General features: G+C 45.9%; 1 long non-coding RNA gene across 2 annotated transcripts in view; it reads right to left on the bottom strand.

Moving 5' to 3' along the window:
- The window catches only part of LOC149119588 (uncharacterized), a 56512-nt gene that overhangs the window by 26722 nt on the left and 17413 nt on the right, over nt 1–12377 (bottom strand). The gene's annotated exons all lie outside the window — the stretch shown is intronic.

Genomic DNA, 12377 nt, shown 5'->3' with positions numbered 1-12377 from the left:
GAGGGCAAGGGTCATCTGTTTCATTATCCTTTTCCCAGCACTTCACACATAAATATTCCTTTAAAAAAAAATAAGATGTCAAAATAACTGGCTGCACAACCGAGTGCATGGAGGAGGGGGCAGGATCTGTCCCAGGAGGGCAGCGTCTTAGGTGCACTATATAACTGGGTTTTCGGATGTCTGAGTACATAAAGCTGTGTGACAAAACAGATTGCTTTTAGCAGTTTAACCCTGTTCCTTGCCTTCTGGCAAGCCCAGGCAGTATGATGTCTTCTACCTCTCCGCAATTGCTCAGTGGCCCTAATGTGGTTACCAATCAAACCTTTCACTTATTTAATCTCCCACCCGGCAGGGGCCATCGGAACATATAAAAATCATCCTGGCTTACATCTGCTTCCCCAATCATTACTGGCTGAGATTTCAAACCATTATCTGTCTATAATGATGTCTCTCTTTTCTCTACACTGTCCAGATTTATTGACTTTGAAAGTCTTGGATCCTGCTTGCTAAGGATGAACCTCTGGGGTTTATAAGTCCTCACCCAGGTCTCAATTTGTAGTCATCAACAGCTGCTCAGCATACACTATTTGGGATGCAGGTGTACTTTGCTAGTAAAATAAACACCCCAACTCACTTTTGCGCATGATCTTGACTATTATCCAGATGTTGAGACGAATACAACGAGATCATCTGTGGGAAAAGTGCATTAGCTGCTGCGATGAGCGAAGGCTCTTGACAGGCATGATGTGCAGCTTTGTGTCAGATGGGCTGGGGCAGTGAATGCCAAAAGGCCACACCCGTAGATCCCACCCTTGAGCCACAGCCTGACTCTGTCACTGCTGTAAGGTTGCTGATTTCGGAGTAAACAGTCTAGATATAAAGAAAAAAATCCTACAGCTCTCTGCTCTGTTTGGAGCTGGACCCTGTGGTCTTAGAAAGGCAGTAGTCAGAGAAATTGTACTGGTCCCACCAAGCAGGCTGTGGGATACCCAAGTCCTGTTACTTTTGCATTGGTTGCTTCTAGCCTACACACCTGAACAGAGGCCTACAGTGACATGGCAGGGACAAGAGGGGCTTTCTGGAGCGTGACCACAACCTGATTCAGCAGCAACATGTCAGGGTCCCCAGTCTCCCCACTTGAGAGTGAAGATGCAGGTAATTTTAAAGTTTTGCATGTTTTATTAAAGTAAATGCACAAACAGGAAAGTACAGAAATTATAAATATGCAGTTGGGTCAACGGTCTCAAACTGAACCTGTCCACATACTTGGTACCCAGGTCAAGAAACAAAGCAGGACCTGCAGGTCCCAGAGGCCCCTTCAAACTCTCCACTCATTAGTCCCATTCTCCAGAGTCATGTCTAGCCCAGCATCTAAGAGTATCCATAACTTTTGCCTATTTGGAGACCTTACATAAAATTTTTAAAACGATTTATTTATTTATTTGAAAGGCAGAATTACAGAGAGGGAGAGGGAGAGACAGATAGAGGTCTTCCATCTGCTGGTTCACTCTCCAGATGGCTGCAATGGCTGGAGCTGAGCTGATCTGGAGCCAGGAGCCAGGAGCTTCTTCCGGGTCTCCCACATGGGTGCAGGGGCCCAAGGAGCTAGGCCATCTTCTACTGCTTTCCCAGGCCACAGCAGAGAGCTGGACTGGAAGTGGAGCAGCCAGGACTCGAATGGTGCCCATATATACTGGCACCACTGGTGGAGGCTTGACCTACTATACTGCAGCGCCAGCCCCCTACATAAATCTAATTGTTAATATATACCTTTTTTGGGGCTGGTGCCGTGACTCACTTAGTTGATTCTCCGCCTGCGGTGCCAGCATCCCATATGGCGCTGGGTTCTAGTCCCAGTTGCTCCTCTTTCGGTCCAGCTCTCTGCTGTGCCCTGGGAGGGCAGTGGAGGATGGCCCAAGTATACCTGCATGGGAGACCAGGAGGAGGTACCTGGCTCTTGGCTTCGGATTGGCATAGCTCCGGCTGTAGCGGCCATTTGGGGGGTGAACCAATGGAAGGAAGACCTTTCTCTCTGACTCTCTCTCTCTCTCTCACTGTCTAACTCTGTCAAATAAAATAAAATAAAATAAAATAAAATATATATATATATATACCTCTTTTTTGGTCTGCTTGATTCATCTGTTGGATTCATCAATATGTCATGTTTAGTTATACATCATTTATTCTCATGGTTGTATAGTATTCCTTTGTATCAATACATCACAACATATTTATATAAGAATATTTCAAAACATTGATGGAAAATAGAATGTGTTTGGTTCAAATAATTTGAAATCCACACAAAGTTTTTTCATATCATGCATTTTCTCTGAACTTTTTGAATATATCTCATATGCATGGATTTGACAATTTTTGCAATTCGGGTAGTTCCTGGTTTTAGAGGGTATGGCTGTGAACTTTCTAGTGCCTACGTTTGGTTAATGTAAGCAAACATTTCTGTTGAATGTAGAGTTAGGAGTAGACCAGACCAGAGGGTATGAACAGTAGATTGTGGTTGCTCTAATTAAGTCAAGAGAATTTGTATTTAAAAGGAGCTGAAGCAGGGATGCTCATTATTTCGGCCTATTGACATCCCAGGAATAGTCCCATGAAATTTCAAGAAGAGAAGTGGCAAGGATGTGGGCTTGTCCCCTTGCCCTTACTTCTCAGTGCTGTCTCCCCCACAAACGCCCAAGCATCACAGGCATGGCCTTTGCTCTCACAAGATGGCCTGCGGAGGAGAAGCTTTCTTCTTGGGGTGCTCTAAGGGACTGTCACAAAGACCCCTGCCCTCAAATATGTCCCTCATTGCCCTGATGTTGATATGTAAATTTCCTTGGGGAGAAATGATAAATGGGGGGCTGGTGGTGAGATGCAGGGGATTAAGCCGCTGTCTGCAGTGCAGGCATCCCATAGGGGCACGGGTTCAAGTCCCAGCTGCTCCACTTCTACTCCAGCTTCCTGCTAATGTGCATGGGAAAGCAGCAGAGGATGGCCCAAGTCCTTGGGCCCCTGTACCCATGTAGGAGACCTGGAAGAAGCTCCTGGCTTCGGCCTGGCACAGCTCTAGTCACTACAGCCACTTGGGGAGTGAACCAGCAGATGGAAGATCTCTCTCTCTCTCCCACTCTCTCTCTCTCTCCCTCCCTCTCTCTCTCTCCCTCTCTTTCTCTGTGTGTGTGTCTCCTTCTCTCTGTAACTCTACCTTTCAAATAAATAAATAAATAAATCTTAAAGAAAATCTGCATGGTTTCCATGTTTATCTCTAACATGAGTTTAAAATAAAATGATAAATAAATGACAAAATGACAAAATAGTTGTGGGCAAGGCAGTGTTCTGACTTGGAAGCCTCAAACAGGCTGATCAGTGGTCAGGTGCAGGCTACATGTGGGCTTGATGCCCACACACAGTGAATGCAGCTACGTGGATGCGACTGGGCTGGTTACCAGGTCAACACAGCATCAGACATTAAATCTGAGTGGGAGACCGAGTCAGAGGCAAAATTAGTGGGCAAATCTGAGATTCACCCTTGGGAAGAATTTACAAACCATGAAGCCCAGGCCACACCCAGACCAATCAAATCAATCTGTGGGGTGAGTCCAGGCAACTCATGTGGTTCCAACACTCAGCCAAGAGGCGATCTTGCTCTCCCAGGGGATAGTTGGCAATGTCTGGAGACGTCTTGGATTGTCACAACTGGGAACAAGTGCTACTAGCATTTAGTGGGGGAGAGGCCAGAGCTGCAGCTATACATCCTACAATGCACAGGGCAACCCCACAATAAAGAATTAATCCCACCAGCGCCGCGGCTCAATAGGCTAATCCTCCACCTTGCGGCGCAGGCACACCGGGTTCTAGTCCCGGTCGGGGCGCCAGATTCTGTCCCGGTTGCCCCTCTTCCAGGCCAGCTCTCTGCTGTGGCCAGGGAGTGCAGTGGAGGATGGCCCAAGTGCTTGAGCCCTGCACCCCATGGGAGACCAGGAGAAGCACCTGGCTCCTGGCTTCGGATCAGTGCGATGCACCGGCCGCGGCGGCCATTGGAGGGTGAACCAAGGGCAAAAGGAAGACCTTTCTCTCTCTCTCTCTCTCTCTCTCTCTCTCTCACTGTCCACTCTGCCTGTCAAAAAAAAAAAAAAAAAAAAGAATTAATCCCCTCCAAATGGCAATGGTGCTGAAGTTGAGAGATCCTACTCTGGGCACATTCTTACGGAAAGTGGGAACAGGCAGGATTTCTTTAGAAGTCCAAGGCTGAGGCCAGCCTTGGTGCAGCAGGTTGAGCCTCCGCTTGTAACACCAGCATCCCCTATCAGAGCACCAGTCTGAGCCCTGGCTGCTCTGCTTCCTATCCAGCTTTCTGCTGGTGTGCCTGGGAAAGCAGTAGAAGATGGCTGAGTTGTTGGGCCCTTCAGCCCTGATCATTGTGGCTTTATGGAATGAACCAGCATCTAGAAGATCTCTCTCTATTTCTGTCTCACTCTGCTTTAAAAAAAAATTTTTTTTTTAAAAGGAAGTTTGAGGTTTTGCTCTGGCAGTTTTCCTTGAATTGGATGCTGAATTATAATTTTGAAAAAAGGCGATTTCTCTTCTCTCCTACCTTCTGATAACATCTTCTTTTTCTCTTCACCTCCCAACATGAAAGAAGCCAGGAGAAATGAGATGGACAAATTCACTTTCCTGCCTGTCATAATATCCAGCCTGTGGCAGAAATGCTGGTGACATGTCACTGTCTTCATCCCTGAGTTGGAGCCAGGTCCCATGGTGTGAAGAATTAAGCCTTGAATCAAAAAAGCTCCTTTCCTAGGAAATTTGGGAGTTTCAGTAATTTTCTCACTGTATCCTTGGGCTCATTCACGGCCCGCTGTTGGACTCATGGATGCTTCTGTCCTAGGCTGGATGACTATGGGAGAGTTTTCCCATAGTACAATGAAATTCCTTGGAAATGATTTGTCCACATAAAATGTCCTGGACAGTTTGACTCCTCTGTCCTAGAACTTTATAACCCACATTCTGACTCACTCACCTAACTGAGTGATTGGTTTATAGCTGAGCGTTGGTTTCCGGTCACATTGAAAGATGCCATATATTGCTATTTCACACCTCAAGAGGAATGCCTAAGAGCAGGGATGCACAGGTGCCTCTCCCTGCCAACTCACATACGTACATTCGTGTCTAGCCGAGTGCCGTGAGTGCAGTGGGTGCTCAACACATGATTGTGGGACGGAAGGACGTTGTGGGCCCTGACATATCTGAATCATGTATGCAGTAATCTGTGCTGTAGATATTTTACAAGGTGTCTGAGCATCCCAGAAACAGAGGACAAATTTGTTATTAAGCAGTATGTTAGCTACATTTTGAAATAATACACTCAATGTCTTTTTCCCCAACCTCTAGTAATTACAGTCTTTTCTCTGTAATTCCCAATTTTGAGTACACCTTTAACATTTTAACATTTTTATTTATAAGCTAATGAGTATATTCATAAATGCTAATTTATAAATATACTTTTTTCCTCTGCTTATGGACATTGGAGACATTTTGCAACATAGTTATTGCCATACATTTGATACATTATATATAAAACCTTTTACAGATTAACTATTGGACTTGTTGTTTTAAATTTAGTTGTATTTGGAGGCTGGTGTTGTGGCACAGCAGGTTAAGCTGCCACTTGGGACACTGGCATTCCATATGGGAGTGCTGGTTTGAGTCCTAGTTGCTCTACTTCTGATCCAACTCCCTGCTAATGCATACTGAAAAGCAATGGCAGATGGGCCAAGTACTTCAGCCCCTGCCATCCATGCAGGAGACCCGGATGGAGCTCCTGGTTCCTGGCTTCAGCGTAACCCAGCCCTGGCTGTTGCAGGCATTAGGGCAATTGACCAGTGGATGGAAGATCGATCTCTCTCTTTCTCTTTCTTTCTCTCTCTGCCACTCTTCCTTTTAAATGAAGAAAGAAATAGATCTTTTAAAAGAATAAATAGGCCGGCGCCGCGGCTCACTAGGCTAATCCTCCACCTTGCGGCGCCGGCACACCAGGTTCTAGTCCCGGTTGGGGCGCCAGATTCTGTCCCGGTTGCCCCTCTTCCAGGCTAGCTCTCTGCTATGGCCAGGGAGTGCAGTGGAGGATGGCCCAGGTGCTTGGGCCCTGCACCCCATGGGAGACCAGGAAAAGCACCTGGCTCCTGGCTCCTGCCATCGGATCAGCGCGGTGCGCCGGCCACAGCGCGCCGGCCGCGGCGGCCATTGGAGGGTGAACCAACGGCAAAGGAAGACCTTTCTCTCTGTCTCTCTCTCTCACTGTCCACTCTGCCTGTCAAAAAAAAAAAATAAAATAAAAAAATAAATAAAAAAAATAAAAGAATAAATAGCAGCAGATATTGTGGCACAGCAGGTTAAGCCACCTCCTGTGATTAATATACCATAGCCCACATCATAGTGCCTGGGTTTGCTTCCTGGCTCTGGATCCTGACTTCAACTTCCTGCCAACGCAGACCCTGGGAGGCAGCAGTGATGGCTCAAGTAGTTGAGTCCTTGGCACCCAAGCAGGAGATGTGTATTCAGTTCCTGACTCCCAGCTTTGATCCTGGCCCAGCCCTGACAGATGCAGGGATTTGGGGAGTGAATCAGTGGGTGGGAGCGCTCTCTCTCTCTCTCTCTCTCTCCCTTTCAAATAAATAAGTAAAAATTTAAAAACAAAAAGAGTTGGAGTATATTATTTGAAATAAAAAGTAATATATTATCTCTATGTTTAACTTGTAGTACATGACTTTTTGGAACCCTGTGTTAAAGAATTCGGGAGAAAATCCATTTATTTGAGTAATGAAGTTGGGGGGGGGGGGGTTGTGTGTGCTTGCTTCCAGGAGAACATGTGCTGACACAGAGTTTCCAGGGAACCCTGCATTGGTGTGACCTGGGGAGGCTTATTAAAAGAACACGTTTCTAGGCCCCGCTCCAGACTGGCTAAAGCAGAGCCTTAACATCCATATTTGAAACAAGCTCCCTGGTCTTTCCTGCGCACCCAAGGTTCGCTGTGGTAAAAGTGACTGTTTTTATAAGTCTCCAATGCCACCACATGATGCATGCAGATGCATGGTGAGTAACAAATTCAATAAGTCCCCTGGTCACTGAGGCCAACAAATAAAGCCATCAAGTGGAGGCGACAGTTGGCTCAGAGCCAGGAGCGCCCTTTGGGGACTGCTTTTATAAGAAGGGAGGACTGGCAATTTGGTTTCTGGAGCAATTGCCTTATAATAATAAGAATACTTAATGGCAACAGCAGCAAAATATTTTAAAATATCCTATGTACATATATCTAATCTTCGAAGAACTTGAAGAGGTGGGTACAATTATTATTAGCTCCATTTTACAAATGAGCAAACAGGGGCACAGAAAAACAATTCACTCATCTAAGATCCCACGGCCACAATGAAGCAGAGCTGCGACTTCACATCCAGACAGCCAACTCCTACGCCTACAGCTTTGACCACTGCACCTTGCACCATGCAATGAGTGTTTCTCCTCTGAGAAGGAAGGAGGGAACCTGGACATATAAAGGCAGGCACTGAGAGAGGCTCTGCTTAGAGTGGCCTGTTATTTATAAGCAAGTCCTGTGAAATTGATGAGCTTCTACTGTCTGCCAGGCACGGTTTTAGACCCCCAGCATAGGAAAATGAAGAAAGCAGCATGTCTGTAACCTGAAGGAGCTCCATTGAGGAGAAATGAGGGACATGATCACTCAGGTCCGTGTCACTTTCAGCTCTGCTTGGTGCTGGCCTGAGTGTGTATGAAGCAGGGCACCTGGCCTGGAGAAGGAAGGCCAGAAGTCTGGACAATGCACCGTGGGGATGGCTCGTCTCTGCCCCATGATGTCTAGTGGCTTTACCTGCCACAGCGCCAGTCCCAGATCACCCTGTCTTATTCCTCCTAATCCATTGGCCTGGAAAATCATCATCCTGCCCAGATTCCAAAGGAGGAGACAGAGATCTCCCTCACTGATGAGCTGTGCTCCACAAATATGCATAGTTTAAAAGGAGGGTGTGTTATCCAAGGGGAATGACTTCTTAACCCCAGATATCTATTTGCTACAGTTGGTGGAAGAGAGACACTTTTTTTTCTGTTGGGAGTGGCTCAGGTCATACCTCTGGGCCACTTTCAGTTATTCAGTGAGTTTTACTGGTGGAGACCGAGAAAATATCTTGGGATCAGTATCACTTTGTCAGGTGAATCAGAACTTCAGGGATGAGACTCAGCAATATGTGTTTTGTTTTCTTATTCTATTTAAGAAATCTTTTCTAAAACATGTACAAATGCTTGTATATTTTAATGGGATACAGTACAACATTTTAACAAACATATACAGCATAAACCAATCAAACCAAATAGCCTTTCCTCATCAGTTCTCCGTATTTGGAGCCTACAAACGTCTCTCTATTCCATTTGTTTATCCATTACTGTGAACTATAGTTCCCTCATCCTGTGTGCTCTGGAACTCCAAAGCCTGTTACTTCTGTGTTTTGGTACCTGTTCTCCAACTCCCTTTATTCCCCCTTCTACCTGTCCTTTCTACTTTCTAGTAATCACTGTTCCAAGCTCTGACTGAGTAATTTCTTTATTAATTTGAAGGCAGAGAATGAGAGAGATAGACAGAGATCTTCCATCCATTGGTTCACTCCCCAAATGCCTGCAATAGACAAGGCTGGGCCAGGAAGAAGCCAGGAGCTGGCAACTCAATTTGAGTCTCCCACGATGCACATTAACAGGAAGCTGAAATCAGAAGCGGAGCTGGGACTGGAACCCAGGCTCTTCAATATGAGAGGCAGGCATCCCAAGGGGCATCTCAACTGCTCCCCCAAACACCTGCCATATTTTTTTAACTGCCATATATGAGAAAGAATCTGAAGTATTCACTTTTATTTTCTCTTTGTGATGTAGTTTAAATATTAAGTATGCATTGCATTATCTTTAATTTTTATTTCATCTTGATGGATACATAATATTTTTTTTATTTTTTATTTTTTTGACAGGCAGAGTGGACAGTGAGAGAGAGAGACAGAGAGAAAGGTCTTCCTTTGCCGTTAGTTCACCCTCCAATGGCCGCCGTGGCCGGCGCGCTGCGGCCGGCGCACTGCGCTGATCTGATGGCAGGAGCCAGGTGCTTCTCCTGGTCTCCCATGGGGTGCAGGCCCCAAGTACCTGGGCCATCCTCCACTGCACTCCCTGGCCACAGCAGAGAGCTGGCCTGGAAGAGGGGCAACCGGGACAGAATCCGGCGCTCCGACCAGGACTAGAACCTGGTGTGCCGGCACCACAAGGCAGAGGATTAGCCTAGTGAGCCTAGTGAGCTGCGGCGCCTGCCTGGATACATAATATTTATCCCTATGTATAAGGTACAATGTGATGTTTTGATTCACGTACATTTGGGGTAATATCCAACTTCCTTCTATCCTCTCTCCCCCTATCCTTCCAAACCTCTCGTAGTTTAATAAGCCCTCCAAGTACTTTTTATATGAGCTGAAGTTTGATAAAACATACGGTGTCCTACAGCATAGACCCCAGAAAGGCTGAGAAATGGACCTTCCTATGCTAAATCCGTGAGTGCCACCCACCAGGCTTACACTCCTCCATCCTTCTCCAAGCTTTTCACTACCTTTACTTTAAGGGCAGGATCCCAGAGAATCCTTTCTTGAGAAACTTGCCAATGCTACAACAAAGGCCTTTAGATTAGTGCTGCCTCCTTAACACAGTTTGGTTTCCATCAGTATCCCCTACAGCATAGGCCACCAGTTGATCCGTGCTGCCCTCACATACTGACCTGCCAGTCAGCTTTGTAGAGCTTCTCTCTCAAACATGAGTGGACAGCCAAGAACCAGTAGACTTTTGGGGAAAACCACTCCACGAAAGGTAGAGATGAAACAGATAAACTCACAAAACAAAGAAATAAAGGAGACACATAAAACAGGGAACAGAATAGATCTTTAATCATGATGATAAAGACAACAACAAAAATGTCCAATAACAATGAATGTTCCTAAATATGTCAGAAAAGGCCCTGGTTTCATGAAACAAAGATGTGACCTAATAAAATTACAAATGAGAGAAGTACAAGTTCTTGGAAGTTCAAATAGGCTGCTAAAAATTTTAGAAGGTTGCAAATAAAGTTAAAAATAAGTTCCCAGAAAATGTAATAAAAAGACTAAGAAGTGAAGTAGAGGGGAGGAAACCAGATAGAAGGCATATTTCACCAGACTCACTACTTCTCCCCCAAGGCAGGCCTGGTATTTAGCAAGTTCCTGCAATGCACTATGCCTGGAGTTTTACATAGTATGATTCTCACTGATGTAGGACTCCAGGGCAGTGAGCTGAGCCATTCAGAGATCCCTGAGGCTGAAGGAACTGTGTTTTCAGAGAAGAGCACATGGAAGAACTAGTGGGCTCTCAAGACCTGCACCCAAAGTAGGCTCCCCAAAGTGAGGTCAGAGCCAAGAGAGGATTAAACTGGCCTGAGTAAGGCCATTCAAAGGCATTCAGGTTTTGTTTCATTGCCCCTCTCCCACTCACCCAAAAAGAAAGGAAGAGAAAAACTGAGAGGAGAGAGAGAGAGAGAGAGAGAGAGAGAGAGCGCCATGGTTTGAATATGTTTTGCAAAAGCGCATATGCTGGGGGCCGGCGCTGTGGCTTAGCAGGTAAAGCCACGGCCTGCAGTATCGGCATCCCATATGGGCGCTGGTTCGAGTCTTGGCTGCTCCATTTTTGATCCAGATCTCTGTTATGGCCTGGGAAAGCAGTACAAGATGGCCCAAGTCTTTAGGCCTCTATACCGCATGGGAAACTAGGAAGAGGCTCCTGGCTTTGGATCGACACAGCTCCTGCCATTGCAGCCAACTGGGGAGTGACCCAGTGGATGAAAGACCTCTCTCTCTCTCTCTCTCTGCTGCTTCTTCTCTCTGTGTGTAACTATTTCAAATAAATAAATAAATCTTTTTTAAAAAAGTGCATATGTTGGAGCTTGGTCCCCAATGTAATGGTATTTTGGCAGTGGGCCCTTTACGAGATGATTGGAGGGAAGAACAGGGATGCACTACATTGCACAATGGAGAGATCCAAAAGAGAACTAACACAAGAGACGGTAGGGCAAACACCAATCTCCTCCATCCCTACTTCCCCACTCCCTCAAGTCCCCAGAGAGCTAGGAGTGATTTGAGATCCTCTACGCAGATTAGATGACATTTGAACAAATGCTGTTAGAAACTCAAAGGCAGGATTCTCTCAGCTGACATCATCACTACACGAATATGATTTCATTTAAATTCATGACGGATCTGCAAGTTAGTCCTCACCGTCCTGATGTGGCAGAGGAGGAAACTTAGAGTTTAAAATGGAGATCGGGACAGTGGGTTGAGTCTCCACCTACAATGCTGGCATCTCATATTGGAGAGCTGTTCGAGTCCCAGCTCTTCTGTTTCTGGTCCAGCTCCCTGCTAACGCACCTGGGAAATCAGCAGAAGACCTTGAGTCAGCCTGGCCCAACCCAGGCTACTGTGGCCATTTGGGTAGTGAACCAGTGGATGGAAATTTCTCTCTCTCTCTCTCTCTCTCTCTCTCTCTCTCTCTCTCATCTCTGTAACTCTGCCTTCCAAATAAATACAATAAAACTTTAAAACAAAATAAAAAGGAGGTTGGATAACTTATCTAGGGTACTCTAGATTTAAGTGTCAGAGCTGGGATTCAGAGACAGACCTCGCTGATTCCAAAGCTCATGCTTCCCCCATTATTCAAGGTCCCACAGCAAGGACATATGTACCAAGCTCAAGTCCTTCCACCTGTTGTTGAAGCTACTGCACTTCCCAGCTGCTGTGTTTTGTTTTTGCTTTTTTTTTTAATTTATTTGACAGGGAGAGAGAGAGAGAGAGAGAGAGAGAGAGATCTTCCATTGGGTGGTTTGCTTCCCAAATGGCCACAATGGCCAGAGGCGGGCCAGGCTGAAGCCAGGAGCTTGGAACTCCACCTGTATCTCCCACCTGAGTGGCAGGGACCCAAGTACTCAGGCCATTTTCCACCGCTTTCTCAAGCACACTAGCCCAGCTGCTGGGTTTTGATATGGCTGAATATTCTCTAGTGAGAAGTAGCTTTTGGTAGATGGTAGATGTTTATCTCTGTCTTTAATTTTTCCTGGTGGCACGAGGCTTTTTATTCTCCCCTCTTTCTCCTCCTCCTCCTCCTCTTCTTCCTCCTTTTCCTCCTCCTTTTTCTTCTTTATCCAAATCCTATTCTCTTTCCTTTCATAAGCAAGCAAGCATGAGACATAGACAGCCTCATTTATTTTAACTATAAAGGAAGAGCCCTGGGAAGTTAATCAGACTGCCAGGAATGTGGAATTT

Source organism: Oryctolagus cuniculus, chromosome X (genome assembly GCF_051225735.1).
Source record: "Oryctolagus cuniculus isolate XC-2025 breed Fujian yellow rabbit chromosome X, ASM5122573v1, whole genome shotgun sequence".
Lineage (NCBI taxonomy): Eukaryota > Metazoa > Chordata > Mammalia > Lagomorpha > Leporidae > Oryctolagus > Oryctolagus cuniculus.
The sequence above is the reverse complement of the archived record's forward strand: the minus strand, read 5'-3'. Positions and strand labels throughout refer to the sequence as shown.